Source organism: Podarcis filfolensis, assembly GCF_964270895.1.
Source record: "Podarcis filfolensis genome assembly, chromosome: 3".
NCBI classification, from domain to species: domain Eukaryota; kingdom Metazoa; phylum Chordata; class Lepidosauria; order Squamata; family Lacertidae; genus Podarcis; species Podarcis filfolensis.
Genome location: NC_139606.1, coordinates 121,417,372 through 121,433,030, shown reverse-complemented (window position 1 = coordinate 121,433,030; position 15,659 = coordinate 121,417,372). Strand labels below are relative to the sequence as shown.

The following is a 15,659-nucleotide window of genomic DNA, read 5'->3' as shown; positions in this document are numbered from 1 at the left end:
TAAAAATTATTATTATTATTATTATTATTATTATTATTATTAGAACTTTCTGACAGTAAGAGCTGTTTGGCAATGGAACAGTCTCCCTCAGGTGCACTCTCCTTCCTTGGAGGTTTTCAAGCAGAGGTTGGAGGGACATCTGTCAGGGATGCTTGAGCCGAGATTCCTGCATTGCGGGGGTCAGACTGGATGACCCTGGGGGTCCCTTCCAACTCTATGAATCAGGAGCCGAATGCAACAGAGGCCTCCAGTCTGGGCACCTCCAACGCAACCGGGGGAAGGACTCTGGAAATCGGTGTGCCCCCCCCCCATGGTTGTGGTCTGCCCTCTGCCTGGGAATGCCAAAGGGCAACAGGATGCGACCCCTCTGGCGCCCAACCCCCTGCCATAAAGGAATTGCAGCTAAAGGGACGTCATGAGCTGCAAGTGACCCAAGTCACAAGGGAAAAACGGAATCAGCCCTTCCCAGGCGGAAGACAACCCCCGTCCCCGTCCCCTGCCAGGCTAGGAACAAGATCTGACCCACATCCGACCCACAGTGGCACTCAATGCCCCTGCAAGTGGGCAGGGATTGCTGCGGAAGAATCTGAGAAGCCTCCCTTGGCTCTATCCCACACCCAAATTCACATGCCAGCCCCTGCCAGCCCCCCAAGGTGCCAGCCCTCCCTGCCCCTCTGCTCTCAGTGTGGGGCTGATCTGGCTATGGGGAGCAGCGGCTCCAAATGACTTTCACTGCAGCATCTTTGGGGGGGGGGTAATATTTTATTTTATTTCCACCTTAAAAGTTACGTTTTGCCACCCATCCGTTATCCCAAATTCCACAATACTAATGAACTCCCGCTCACCCACAACAATGTTTGCAATACACATTTCGGACAACTGCATTTTGCAATTCCACCAAATCCATCCTCATCCTCTTTAACAGGTTTATTAATATGTTCTGCTATTTTTCTCCCCTTAAACTTCAAACCCCGCTGCGTACTTCACATTTGGAAAGTAACTTCGTAAACCGACTAGGGATGTTTCTTATCAGGGCAGCCAGTTTTGCCATCTCTGCTAATTCCACACTCCAGGAAACATCTGTTCCCAGACTGTTTTGGGCCCCCTTGGTCCCATAAACTCCTCCCCCTGTGCCCCCCACCCCATAAGGAGCATTATTCAGACCCAACCAGGGAAGACAAAAACCCAGTGCAAACAGCAGCAATTTACTGCATGTCTATTTGAAATCTATTAATACACCCCCCCAAACTGATGATCTTTTCAAAGCCCAATACACACTTACCCCTCCAGTGACCCCCCTGCCATCCCCTCACCTCTTAGAACCGCCCCCCCAGGTAATCCCAGCACCCACCTTGGAAACCACTGGTCTAAAGGAAGCGCCCAAGAAAAGGGAAGGTGTGGCCCCCAATGGGACCCCCTCCTGCCACAAGGGGTAAAGGTAAAGGGACCCCTGACCGTTCGGTCCAGTCATGGCCGACTCTGGGGTTGCAGCGCTCATCTCACTTTATTGGCCGAGGGAGCCGGAGTACAGCTTCCGGGTCAGGTGGCCAGCAGGACTAAGCTGCTTCTGGCGAACCAGAGCAGCGCACGGAAACGCCATTTACCTTCCCACCGGAGCGGTACCTATTTATCTACTTGCACTTTGATGTGCTTTCAAAATGCTAGGTGGGCAGGAGCAGGGACTGAGCAACGGGAGCTCAACCCGTCATGGGGATTCGAACCACCAACCTTCTGATCGGCAAGTCCTAGGCTCTGTGGTTTAACCCACAGCGCCACCTGCGTCCCTTGCCACAAGGGGACATCTTCCCAAATCAGATGCAAAGAGGACACTGCACACACACACACACACACACACACACACACACACACCAGCAGCTTCTCTGGGAAAGAGCAACAAATCTGAGGTTCGGTTTCCTTCAGCTCTCAAAACAGCCAGCTTGGGATCGCCCCTGAGCATCACAGAGACCGGGGTTGAGAGGAATCCCCTACCCAAGAAGGAGCCATCAGAACAGCCTGTGCCAAGCCCACCCCCCTCATGGGAAAGGGTCCTAACACAGGGCCAGGGCACCTGCTGCCTTGCCAGCAAAACAAGGTCCCGGGTTCAAGTTACGCTGCCGGCATCTCCAAGGAGGGCTTGGAAAGACTGCCTGCCTGAGAGCCATCGCTGCTGTCGAATGTAGACAGACTGGTAGTCTGACTCTGGATAAATCAGATTCCTGGGTGCTGGAAGCCTCTCCCCCCCCCACCCAACGGCCCCCTGGCAAACAGGTTTGGGTCCCCTCCCGAGCTCTGAGCATCTCACCTCCCTGTTGCCCCAGGAGGCAGCTGCTGTTTCCTGGATCAGGACCACAAACCGGCCTCTGCAAGGACCCTCTTGTCTTTGCCACAGCCTCCAGCGCAAAGGACCCCTTTCCTTGGCACCGCAGCTCTGCCAAGTGGCAAAGCCTCAAGGAGTTGCAAGGAGGGGAGGGGGGTGTGACACATGCACGACTCCCTCCCACGCAGAAGGCAGAGCTGCTAATCAGCCAGGTCTGGGGGGGGGCAGGCGAGGATGGAGACAGGAGAGCCCAAAGAGGAGCTCTCCGTCTCAGGAGGTGTTCGCCAGGTACTTGAAAGCCCCCTCCCCACTTTGCCACAGGGCAGCCCTACTCACAGAGAGGGGGTCCCCTATCAAGGCTGGCCGGCCGGCCGCCCACCCCACCCCCCTTGGCACAGCCCTGCTAAGCTCATGTGGCGAGAGCACTCAGCCTCACCCACGTGGGGACATCAGTGCCACAGCCAGAGGCAAAACTGGGCAAGGCTCAAATGCCAGGAAGAGTCTCTAGTCAGGCCCAGACCTGGGGGGTGGGGGGGCTACATGGTCTTTGGCGCCCCTTCCAACTCGACATTCCCACGCCCGAGTTTAGCCAGGCACTGATGGCACCCTGAGTTGTGCGTCTTGAATCTGCTGCCAGTTCAACAGGTGCAGTCAGTGGTCCAGCAGTTATGGAGTCTCAGGGGACCCCGATTTCAGGCCCTCCAACACACAAGTCCAGAAAACAGACCTGCCTCCCAAGGCTTAAAGCAGGATCATGCTCTCAAACCAGAGAATCAGAAGGGACCCCTGAGGGTCCTCTAGACCAACCCCCTTCAAGGCAGGAATCTCAGCTGAAACATCTCTGGCAGGCAGCCATCCGACCTCTCTTCAAAAACCTCCACCACCGCCCGATTCCACCGCCCAACAGCTCCCACTCTCACAAGGCTCTCCCTGAGGTGGAGTGGGAATCAACCTTTCTCGTCACTTGAAGTCGTGGGTTCGAGTCCTACCCGCCAGAGCAGGACCCAGACCAATGGATTCAAGAAAGGAGATTCCCACGCAGGAAGAACTTTGGGACGGCAGGATGTTCATCCCGTCTCCACGTACAGACAAGTGCCAGGCAAAATGGACGCCTGAAAAGTGAGGGCCACCGAAAGAGGTCTCTCTTTATTTATGTCTTTATTTTATTTTTTATTGGAATTTTATTTACAACATAACATAAACCCCCACCCCCAATACACAAATCCACCCTCATTAAACATGAACGTAACATACAATGAGCATAACGTACAACAATACGAACAACCAAATAGAAGACTTCCTTTATCCTGTATCTGGCCTCCTTATTTACTTCTTATAAACCGTTTCCTTTATGAATAATTATTAAGATTTTTCTAATTATAACTTAAATATCCACAAAGTCTCCTGTTTCTTTATTCCATTTATATTCCCCTTTTCATGGGGCACATACTTCTCCCCCTCCCCATTTTGACCTTACAACAACCCTGCAAAGTAGGCGAGTCTGAAAGGCAGTGAGTGACCCAGAGATCACCCAGTGAGTTTCATGGGAGTTCTGGTCTCTCCCAAGTCCTAGTCCAGCACTCTAACCACTAGCCCAGCCCACCCCACAACGCAGGGGCCAACACTTTAGGCACCCCGGTGACTTCAGACTTTCAAGAGTTCAAGAGTCAAGAGCCAATGGCTGAACTTATTTCTTTTAGTATTTCGTACACCTCCTCATGCTTCCAGGGCTGTTTACATTTAGAAAAAACAAAAACGCAAACCAGAATTATAATTAAAAAACCATAGCAGCCGCCAAAGTCACTTATGCCTTAAATAGCCCAGCAGAGTAAAAATGTCTTTCTTTGCCTGCTGCCAGGAAAACAGCCTGGCTGCTGCCTGCAGGATCCCACCAGCGAAAGGACCCTCCCCCCTCCTCCAGCCCCACCTTGCAGGGCAGGGGCACCCAAAGGGCAGCTGGGAGGCAGAGCCTTGGCATAGGGGCAGGCCCACAGGGGCAAGAGAGGGCAGCTGGCACGATGCCTGCTGTACTCAGGGCAGATCTCCCGCTTTTCTGTTCAGAACACAAGCTGCGATTGCTGCATTGCAAAGACTTGGAGCGGATGGCCTTTGGGATTCCTTCCCCCTCTGCAATTCTAGGAGATCCCATCCAAATTGCGTGCAAGAGAATACAAGAAAACGCCTCAAATGCAAAATGCGTTCTGTTTTATCTCCGTTTCCAACCTCCTGCAAACATGTGCAGAGCAGCACCCCGGGGTAGCTCTCAAACCCAGAGCAAGAACCAGGGCGAGGAGAACAGGGAAGATGTCAGGGGAAGGGAAAGCACAGGGGAAGATGAGCAGAGTCTTCCTACTCCGTTGCAGAGAAGAATGGCAAAGAGGTTAAAAAGGTAAAGGGACCCCTGACTGTTAGGTCCAGTTGTGGCCGACTCTGGGGTTGCGGCGCTCATCTCGCTTTATTGGCCGAGGGAGCCGGCGTACAGCTTCCGGGTCGTGTGGCCAGCATGACTAAGCCGCTTCTGGCGAACCAGAGCAGCGCACGGAAATGCCATTTACCTTCCCACCAGAGTGGTACCTACTTATCTACTTGCACTTGACGTGCTTTCAAAGTGCTAGGTTGGCAGGAGCAGGGACCGAGCAACGGGAGCTCACCCCATCATGGGGATTCGAAGCGCCAACCTTCTGATCGGCAAGTCCTAGGATCTGTGGTTTAACCCACAGCGCCACCCGTGTCCCAGCAAAGAGGTTGGGTCTGCCTTAAAGGAGGGCATGTTTCTCTGTCCTGGGAAAAGCTTCCCTGGGCCAGAGCACACTTTGCAGGAAGGCTTCTGTCGTCGGCCGGCAGGTTTCACAGAGAGATAAACACACACACACATTACGTAATATTCTATCGTGTGCACAGGACGGAAACAGTAAACAGTGGAGTCCAAAGACCAAGAGATGCCACAGGAGAACCCAAATAAGAACAGGAAACCTGAAAGCAGGATCCGTGCTCAAGAGTCCTCTCCCCTCCTGGGGTTTCCAGCAACTTGCATTCATGCAGAACCACCCAACCCAAAGGTGCCTCCCCTCTCCCTGTGCCAGCAAAGTGCCCACAGGCTAAATGCACCCACTTTCGCCTGCCAGCGCCTGGGAATCCCCAGTGGGGAAAGGAGAGCTTGTTGCGCTGACGCCCTGCAAGCAGGACTGGCCCCCTTGGGGGCATCTGGAAACAGGACTGGATGGAACCCCCTTGCCAGGGCTGGCACATCTAATGCTCTTGGTGCTCACGAACGGGACGGCACCAAGCGCATGCCAGGAGGTGCCTTTAAGGATACGGGAGAAGCCACAGCGGCTCAGCCCCCTGCAGGCGGCGATTTTGGGGAGGCCAGACGCACAGGGCCCCCCCTGAAATCAGCCGTGCCCAAGCAAGCGCCCTTCAGATAAAAAGAAGTGCTCCTTCACACAGTTAAACTCTGGAACACCTTCCCGCAGGAGCCAACAACAGCGGCCAACCTAGGACTGGGCCAATTCAGTTCGCCACCCCAAGAGAGCTCCCTCTGGCCACTAGCCCTCCCCGCCTGCGGATGGCGCTTCCCCACAGTGGTGGGCTTTGGCCTTAAAAATTTCATTGTTAGAAATTAGCCAGGCGCGTTTTGCTACTGGCACAGGTCGAATGATGACTATATGGAGATCTCTGGGCACGAGGTTGTGAAAACTCCCCTATCCATTTCCACTGTGTGTGTTTCTCCTTCTTGCATCCTGGGACAAGTGAATTGTTGTAAGAGCAGCCCAGCGATGTTGCTGAGAGCATAGAATTGTAGAAGCGTAGCTTTGGGAGGGGTCCCCAGAGGCATCTAGTCCAGCCCCCTGGTGAACAGACACGCTGTTGTGGTTACCGTAACCTAGATTTAAGCACCTAGCTTACACACCTGTGTTTCTAGCACTGCACCCTGTGCAAACCCTCTCCCCCCCTTGCCCATCCTTGTTGCAGTGTCCTCTTGGCCCGGTGCCCAGTGCGGGCAAACCAGCCGTGCTCCCCTAAATCCGCCTCTGCCTCCCCACTGAGCCAAGAAGAGTGACTTGCCCAAGGCCAGTGAGGGAGAGGGAAGGAATCAGCGCCACCCACAGGGCACAGGCACGCAGAATTGCCCTGCTATCACTCTTGACAGACAGCCGTCAATCCATAGCCAGGAGCAAGAAGAACCTGGGCTTCTTCCAACGCCTGCCAGCTCCAAAGTCTTGGAGAAACACCCGTCCCAGCAGCCCAACAGGCGTGGGTCGCCTTCGGGGAGAGGAAGCTCCCTGGGCATCCTGCTCTCCTGTGCACCAGGGGGCAAACACAGCAAGAGCGACAGCGCGGCCTAGCGGTTAGAGTGTCGGACAAGGCTCAGCTGTGAAACTCACAGGGTGTCCTGGGGCCAGTCGCCGCCCCTCAGCCTAACCTACCTCACAGGGTTGTTGGGAGGGTAAAGGGCAGGGGGGAAGAAACCCCCTGGTCACCTTGAGCTCCCTAGAGGGAGAAAGGTGGGGTGCAGGGACCACAAATACATAAGCGACCCCCAAGCACAGTCCTGCCTGCCAGACAGACACAAGATGCCAGCAGAGTCTATGTCTCTCAAGCGCTTGGGAAGCCCCACGAGGGAACCCCAGATGGACACCCCCGAAACCCCTCCAGATCTCCCCAGGGGGAAAGGTGTTGTCTAGGGCGCAAGACCTCCCATTGGGCCCCAGCGCATGGTTCCGACTTCCAGCACATAGCAGGCTAGGCATGGACTGCGGAGGGGCTGCTTTCTCACAGCATCAGCTGAGACCCCGGGACTTGGGGGCTGCACCCACCCAGTTGCCACTGCAGAAGCCGTTCTGCCCCACGGCTGGGGGAGCGACACACACACGGCCCCCCCAGGGAAGCTGAAACGGATCAAGGGGCCCAGCCCAGACGCCTCCTTCATCCAAGACGGATTGGAAGAGCAGATTTCTAACCCGGTTCCAGCCAGCTCTGCCCTCTGTGGCAGGTGACAAGGAGCTTGTGACCCACTCATGTGGGTCACTGTGGAAAAGGTCTGGGTTCGAATCCCCGCTGAGGCCTGAAGTTCACTGGGCGACATCACCGCTCTGCCTGTCCTACCTTACAGGGTTGTTGTGGGGATTAAATGAGGAGGGGGAGGACCACGCATGGGGCTCCGTGGAGGAAAAAGTGGGGCAGATGCAATGAATCGTAGCAATAAGGAGAAGGCCTTCTCTGCATCTAGGGACTCTGGGGCAGCAAGAGGAAGGGAAACGCCAGCATCACTGCCCTCCCTGAGGCTCCAATACGGTGTGGTCCAGTGGTTAGAGCAGTGGACCAGGACCTGAGTGGCCAGGGTTCGAATCCCCGCCTGGCCATGGTGCTCTCACTGGGTGACCTTCAAGGCCGGCCACTGCCTCTCACGGCCCAACCAACTTCCCAGCGTTCATAGAATGGTTCGAGTTGGAAGGGACCCCAAGGGTCATCCAGTCCAACCCGGTGCAATGCAGAAATTGTGGGGCTGCAATGCACGGTTGCTGCAGGGATTAAGTGAGAAAGGGGAAGGAGAACCACGTCCGTGGGAGGAAAAGGAGGGATATAAATGCAAGTAAATAAATTAGGGCCATGCTGGGTTTTGATGACGCTCTCGCTAGCAAGGCTGCGTCAGGCCTTCGCAGCAGCCCTGAGGAATGGAGCAAGCTGCGGGGTGGATGTTCAAAACCCAGCGCTCTGGGCCACTTGCACTGACTGGCAGCAGCAGGTCTCTGGGGTTTCAAGTAGGGAATCTCAGACCCTCCAAGTGCCCCTATTTTCCAGGGACACCCCTGATTTAGAGAAGCCGTACCAGTTTCTGAGTGATCCTGGAATGTCCTGCTTTTCCTTAGGACGTCCCTATTTTCATTGGAGAAATGTTGGAGGGTATGGAGTTATCTGACCCCCGAGCCGTCTGAAGGAAATCCTGTGTATAGAGTTCTTTTTAACGCTTAATGTTTTATTATGTTTTTATGTATGTTGGAAGCTGCCCAGCGTGGCTGCAGCAACCCAGTCAGATGTGTGGGGTATAAATAGTAAAATCACCATTACTGAATGGGACATCCCTATTTTCATTGGAGGAGTGTTGGAAGGTATGGAATCTATTCCAGCCCCATAAGTGGAAAACCACTTCTCAGGCTACATTTGCTGCAGCAAGAGACTCTGCCACGGGACCGATAAATAGCTGCCTTGCAAGCAGGTTCAGTCCTGAACATCTCTAGGCAGGTGTGGGAGAAACGCCAGCCTGAAACCTGGAGGGAGCTTCTGCCGGCCAGTGCAGACAATATGGAGCTACATGCAGCCTTCCGGTGCAGAAGCGAAGGAGTCCAGGCCAGGGAGCACAGAGATCCCCAGGTCCTGGTCAGCCTCACGGGGCCACCTCTGCCGTCGAGATAACGGATTTGCTGCAGCGCCTTAAGACAGTGAGACACCCGTGGGTGCCTTGGCAGAAAGGCAGAAAGGCGGCATGCGAGTCCAATATAAACACACACAGAGAAACAAATGCATTTAACGGGGCTGCACCACCATTAAGAAAACCCCCGCATGTTCCCAACGTGCGCCAGGCCACACTAAGCCAACTAGTCCTGCCACCAGAAGGGACACGTAAGGACCTCCACTAGCCCCATGGGGATTCCAGCACCCAAAAAACAAAACTGATTGGGGGAACCCCCAGAACAGCATGCAGGGGGAGGGAAGATGGGGGTATATTTCCGTCCGGCTGAAAAACAGGCCCTGGCGGAACAACGGAACACAGTGCCTCAGTGAATTCCTCCCTTAATACAGATTTGAATTAGTTGCTATAAAGTGGGGGGGGGGATCAAATACACTCCTAAACAAAGACTGGTCGGAAAAATGCCACCTTCTTGCGAGAGTCTGCGGCCTGGACAGCATCTCCTGCACAGGTGAGAAGCACACAAGCAAGTAGGACCCCCATAAAAGACGTTTGGGCCCCCTGAATCTGTTGTGGTAATGGGAACTGGGGGGGGGCTGCATTTTAATGTTTTAATGTTGTGTTTTAATCTTGTTTTTAAGTTGTGTTTCAATCAACTTGTTTTTATTATTGATTGTTAGCTGCCCTGAGCCCGGTCTTGGCTGGGGAGGGCGGGGTATAAATAAATTTTATTATTATTATTATATTTATTATTATTATTATTATTACTAATAGCAACCTGCAGCCCCCACGGGTCCAGATGGAGAGCAGAGAGCATCCGAAGCCGGTCAGGATGCGATGGCTCCAGTGCCCTCAGGCGACCTCCCTGCCTGCCCTCAGCAGCCCCTGTCCCCCCCCCCCCCATGCTATCTCATCCGGGGATTCCCTTTGGGCAGCCCTGGCCAGGACAGACCTGCTGCTCTGGGTTAGGAGAATTACAAGACAGCCGCCTCCTTCGCAGGTGGGGGGGTCAGGAGGCGGGGGCCGGGGGTCGCAACCTGTCTGCCCTCCCGGCTCCCAAAGGCACTGCCCCCCCCCCAGCATCCTTGGACAGCGGCTGACAAGAGCTGGAGGCCCCGTGTGTGCGGTGCAAGGCGGGACAGCCCTGGAGAACTCTGCACGCTCCCAGGAAACGCCTGCCCTCCCCTGGAGCAAAAGAGGAGATTTGCTATCAAAATAAGAACTGACTGTAAAAGCTAAGAGGGTGGATTTGGCGGGGGGGGGGGGGAGAGAGAGGTGGTTCCCACCCTCCAAAGGAAGTTTGCGAGGCAGGAGAGGGGGAAAAGGAGAGGTGGGATCCTGCCAACTTTCTAAAGGCAAACATTCCTTTGTGCGCCTCCCGTCCCCCCTCCCCATTTCTCATGACAATCAAAGTTTGGCTCCCTCGGAGGAGAAATTTATAAGAGATTATCCCAGCCCAGAGGCAGCCTCTCCCGGAATCTAATCCTGCTATCCCAAGAACGAAGGTGGGGGGGCCTGGAAAGCTGCCCCCTCCCCTGCAAGTTACCCCAGGCAAGCCGCCTGGCCTCCATTAGCCCCTCAAATGTTTTTAGACATCTAATTGGAAGGAGAAAGAGCCCCTGCCAACATGTTTCCAGCTGACTCAGCAGGCGAGGGGTTAGGGAGAGCGGGCCCCCCCCCCAAATCTCCATCTCACAAAAGGTCGCCCCCTCCCCTTATTGTCAAGACCTTTTCAAAGCCGCTGGGCTGAAGAATTGGCTCTGGGGTTGAGGAGGAGAGAGAGGAGAAGAGAAATCTTGCTCCCCTCCCTCCAGCGACGGGGGGGGGGGGTGCCAAGGAAGGTGGGCAGGCAGGTGGGCTGGCACAAGGGGGGGCGTTGAGGGTGCGCCAATGCCCTGCCCACCTGGCCCCATTCAGTGTCCACCCTCCTCGGCTCCCGCCAAGAAGGGAGCCAACTCCTAGCTGCCCCACGGAAAAGCCCAGCCTGGCACAGGGAGGGGCACCCCGATCTCTCCCCCCTCGCCCAAAAAGGGATCGCAGGGTGCTGCTCGGGGGTCCCCAAAAAGTTTGGCAAGCGTTTAAATAAAGGTGCCCATGGGTGGACAGGGAGATTGTCATCCTTTTGAGGCTGGGGGGGGGGGCATTCCCGATCCTGGCAGCAGGAACCCCTCCCAAGGGGAGGGTCTGGAGTTTGGCAGGGGGCAGAGATGTCACAGGGTGGGGGGTGAGGATGGGGGCATCAGGGTGACCCTGGCAGGAGCTGCCCTTGACCTGCCTCTCGCCACAGGGCACCCAGCTCAGGGGGGGGTCTCTCTTGCACTTCCTGGGCCTGCAGGAGGCATTGGAGCCCCCCCTCCGCGACTGCAGGGCTGTGCCCATCTCCCCCCCCCCCGCCAACCACTGGTGGGGGGCAACAGCAGCACGCAAAGCCCCCCCCCTTCCAAAAGAGCAGGAGGGAGGCGGAGCTGGGAGGCTGGCACCGTGCCAGTGGGCGAAGCCATCCCCGCACGCAAGGGAGGGGGGCACAGCCAGTGGGGTGGGTGGGGGGAATCCAGACCGTGGGGGGGGGGGCTTCCTGTATGGGATCTGCCTTGCTAGGGAGGGGTGGGGAGCTCAGCAGCCCCCCCCCCCCACGTTCGCCCTTCACCAGCCGCAGTGCAAAGCCTTCAAGGACACAGCTGCGCCCGACCCCCCCCCCCAGCTCCGGGCAGAGAAGGGTGACAGGCAGCGCCTCGCCCCCCCCCCCGGCAGGGAAGCCTCCGACCAAGCTCCCCCCCCCCCGAAACCGGGAGGGGGGTAGCGATGTGCTCGGGAAACAGGCGCCCGCTCGCCATGCATCATTTCCGCCGCCCCCCCCCGCCAAAACGAGGCGGGGGGGAGGAGGAGGGGGAAATGCACCAGCCTCCCTTCTCTCTCCCCCCCCCCCGCCGGGCCAAGCTACAGGTGTGCGGGGGGGGGAGGGCGAGAGTTAGGCGCCCCCCTTTAGGCAGAACCCCCCCGGGCGCCCCCCAAATCCCCCTTATCGCCTCTCCTGCCCCCCCCCGCCCTGGAAGGAAAGAGGGGCGCCCCCCCCTGGGTCATGCCAAGCTGCCATGTTTGCCGCCCGCTTGGCAGCAGAATGTCAAAGCCGGGAAGCGGAGGCGATCGGGGGGAACCCCCGGGTCTCCCCCATGCGTCGCTCGGGGGGGGAGTGGGGTGGGGGGGCTCCCATCTTTGCAAACCTCCCCCCCCCCTCAAATAGAGCAGACGCGGGTCAGACACGTCTGCAGAAATGGGGGGAAATTAATAAATAATCACAGCCGACCCCCCCCTCCCTCTCGCCCGGGCACACCGCACGGCGCAGGCGCGCACACGAACACAGGCGAGGGGGGGGCGCCTCGCCGCACTCTGCCTCCTCTCCCCCCCCCCCGCGCCAAGACACCTTCCTGTCCCTCCTCCTCCCTGCCAGATCCGTGAAGTTCAAGTTCAACCCAATGGGCAGCAGAATCTCGAGGGAGGGGGTGATGGGTGGAAAACGGGGGGGGGGCGCACACCGCGCAGCCTTGCCAGTCCCCGTGCCAACCCCTTTGAACTTGAAGAGGGGGGGGGGAGAGGTGGAGGCGCTGCCAACCCCCCTCCCCTCCCCTCCCTCCCTCCAACCCATCCCAGCAAGTGGCGGCGGGGGGGGGGAAGCCTCCCATTTCCGTGCAATGCAACCCAATGCAACAAGCGGGGGGGGGCAGAGTTGCTGCTGCTGCTGCTGCAATTTGGGCACCTTGCAAAATGCAAGCCGAGAAAGGCTGCGGGGGGGGCTCTGCCCGCTTCCCTGCAGCAGCAGCAGCAGCATGTCAAAGCAGCGCCCCCCCCAAAAGAGGGGCATCGAGGACTCCCCCCGCCCCCCCCATGCAAACTGTCAGCTGCTGCTGCACCCCCCCGGGAGGGGGATCCCCCCCTCCTCCTCCTCCTCCCCCCTTTTTCTCTTACCTTGCTCCCCGGCGCTGGCGGTGCAGCTGCTGCTTCCTTCCCGGGGGGGCTCCTGGTCCGCCTCCTCCTTCCGCGCTGCGCTCGCCTTGCCCTGCCCGGGAGGAGGAGGAGGAGGAGGCCTCGCCCGCCGCCGCCGCCGCCGCCGCCACTGCAGCACCGAAGCCGCTCGGCTGGGCTCGGGCGCGATCGGCGCGCAGTGGCCGCCTCCCGCCCCCAGGGGGCGCCAGAGAGGGAGGCCGAGAGACAGCGCCGCCCGCGCCCGACGGGTCCTAGCGCCCCGGCGCTTCTCGCCTCGGCTCCCGCCTGGCCAGAGCTGTCAACTGACGGCATTCGAAAATAAGGGACAGAAATCCGCCACATGCAGATCCAAGAGTGACTGTTTATGCTTAAAACAAAAAATTTTTTTTTCCTTCCAGTAGCACCTTAAAGACCAACTAAGTTAGTTCTTGGTATGAGCTTTCGTGTGCATGCACAAGAGTGTCTTTCAGTGTATCTGAAGAAGTGTGCATGCACACGAAAGCTCATACCAAGAACTAACTTTTGTTTTGACTATGGCAGACCAACACGGCTGCCTATCTGTAACTGTTTATGCTTATTCATTCCTGCACAGAAGAGGCTCTTCGGCTGGGCTGTTGTGGAGCCTCAGTGGCCCAATTGTAAAGCTGAGAATGGATGGAGACAGATGTTTTGCAGCGGCACCAATTATGCTATCCTAGGCTGCATCCAGGGAAGCGGGTGGCGCTGTGGGTTAAACACAGAGCCTAGGGCTTGCCGATCAGAAGGTCGGCGGTTCGAATCCCCGCAATGGGGTGAGCTCCCGTTGCTCGGTCCCTGCTCCTGCCAACCTAGCAGTTCAAAAGCACACCAGTGCAAGTAGATCAATAGGTACCACTCCGGCGGGAAGGTAAACGGCGTTTCCGTGCGCTGCTCTGGTTCGCCAGAAGCGGCTTAGTCATGCTGGCCACATGACCCGGAAGCTGTACGCCGGCTCCCTCGGCCAATAAAGCGAGATGAGCACCACAACCCCAGAGTCAGTCATGACTGGACCTAACAGTCAGGGGTCCCTTCACCTGGCCACAGCTGTCAACTGACAGATTTGAAAATAAGGGACCAGCAGTCTCAAAAATAATGGGACCAGCAGCCTCGAAAATAAGGGATCAGCAGCCAAAATAAGGGATTTGGCTTAGCTTATACGTAAATCCGCCACTGATGGAGCCATGCTGCTTTGGCTGCGACTGACTGTGTTTTGCAGGGGGTTGGACTAGATGATCCTTGTTGTTGTTCTCGTTGAGTCGTTTAGTTGTGTCCGACTCTTTGTGACCCCCTGGACCAGAGCACGCCAGGCCCTCCTGTCTTCCACTGCCTCCCGCAGTTTGGTCAGACTCATGTTTGTAGCTTCGAAGACACTATCCAACCATCTCGTCCTCTGTCGTCCCCTTCTCCTTGTGCCCTCCATCTTTCCCAACATCAGGGTCTTTTCCAGGGAGTCTTCTCTTCTCCTGAGGTGGCCAAAGTCTTGGAGCCTCAGCTTCAGGATCTGTCCTTCCAGTGAGCACTCAGGGCTGATTTCCTTCAGAATGGAGAGGTTGGATCTTCTTGCAGTCCATGGGACTCTCAAGAGTCTCCTCCAGCACCAGTCCATGGGGTCACAAAGAGTCGGACATGAGTAAACGACTCAACAACATCAAATATTCTGAAAGCTTACATAACCATTCTCTTTTTACAGATTAAGCACCGCTACTGAGACCAGCACTGTCTCTGAGAAATGCCCCCTTGGTATCACGATCAGCCTAGAAGTTCTATTTCTATCTATTACTTAAAGCTTTGTGACAAAATCTAACTTTTGTTGTTTCCAAATATCACCTGCGTCTCTTTGCAGCATCCTGTAGCATTGAGTTCTACAGGTTAATTCAGATCTGGGGAACCTTACCTTCCAGATGATGCTGGGGTGGATGGGAGTTGTAGGTCAGCAACTTGTGGAGGGGCAGAGGTATCCCACTCCGGAGTTGATGATTCATCTTGCTTTTCAGAGCTGAAGTTGAGTCAGGAACAATCTCATCTGAGCACATCCTCACTGCTGCAAAGCCATGGAACCTTTTCCCCAGAGAGAGAGAGAGAAGAGAGCAGTCCTCAATAATGCATGCTATACTGTGTGCTTTTGAGCATGGGCAGAGTGCCAAGTGCCCACACCAAGTGCCCACAATATCCGCCCTCCCTTCCCCACAGGTGGGCGGGGTTTGCGGCACCAAGCGAGGCTCACCTGGGCAGCTGCCACCCACCTGCTTGGGCCGGCCTTTGGCCCGCCCTCGGCCAGGGAGGACAATGGACGGCCGGCCCCTAAGGCGAAAAAGAAAAGAGGCTGACTCCGGGGCTCAAGCCTCTTTTGCTGTTCTCCCTTCCAGGATCACACCAAGTGCTCACAAGAAGCTGCCACACACCAGAAATTTGAAGTGAAGGCCAGGCCACAGGAAGAGCACTAAGCTCTGGACAACAGGTCTTAAAGTTGAATTGAAGTGAGATGCCATCTCAAAAGTGTTTTGAGTGTATCGTGTATCTTAGAACTGCAGAGTTGGAAAGGACCCCGGGGTCATCTAGCCCAGCCCCCGGCAATGCAGGTGAAAAATAAAATAAAGGTTATATATATATATATATATATATATATATATATATATATAAAAGGTCATATATATAATGTTCATAAATGTACCAACCAAGCGCATGCATAGATGTGTGGATCATATGTCTGGAGCAGCACAGGAGGACCGCCCTGAAACCATTTTCACTCCCAACTGATCAAATGTTTTCTCTGCAAGGAGGTGGGGGAGCCTCCCCATTGTCTTTTCCTTCACAAATCCTGTCTTAAGGGCATGTCTGTCTGTGTTTGAATAGGGTGAGTCTGTGACCTGGCCCAGGAACTAAGTATTTGTCACTACAAAAGACTGGCCAGGCTCCCCAGGGTATCCAATCAAG

General features: G+C 56.1%; 1 protein-coding gene across 3 annotated transcripts in view; it reads right to left on the bottom strand.

Moving 5' to 3' along the window:
- Nucleotides 1-12,841, bottom strand: part of DNMT3A (DNA methyltransferase 3 alpha) — a 90,682-nt gene extending 77,841 nt beyond the window's left edge. For 2 of the 3 annotated variants that reach the window (XM_083605038.1, XM_083605040.1), the window contains exon 1: nucleotides 12,690-12,841. The gene's annotated coding sequence lies outside the window, so the exon portion shown is untranslated. The remainder of the gene's footprint in view (nucleotides 1-12,689) is intronic. The other variant, XM_083605039.1, reaches the window with a different exon arrangement.
- Nucleotides 12,842-15,659: the final 2,818 nt, after the last annotated feature.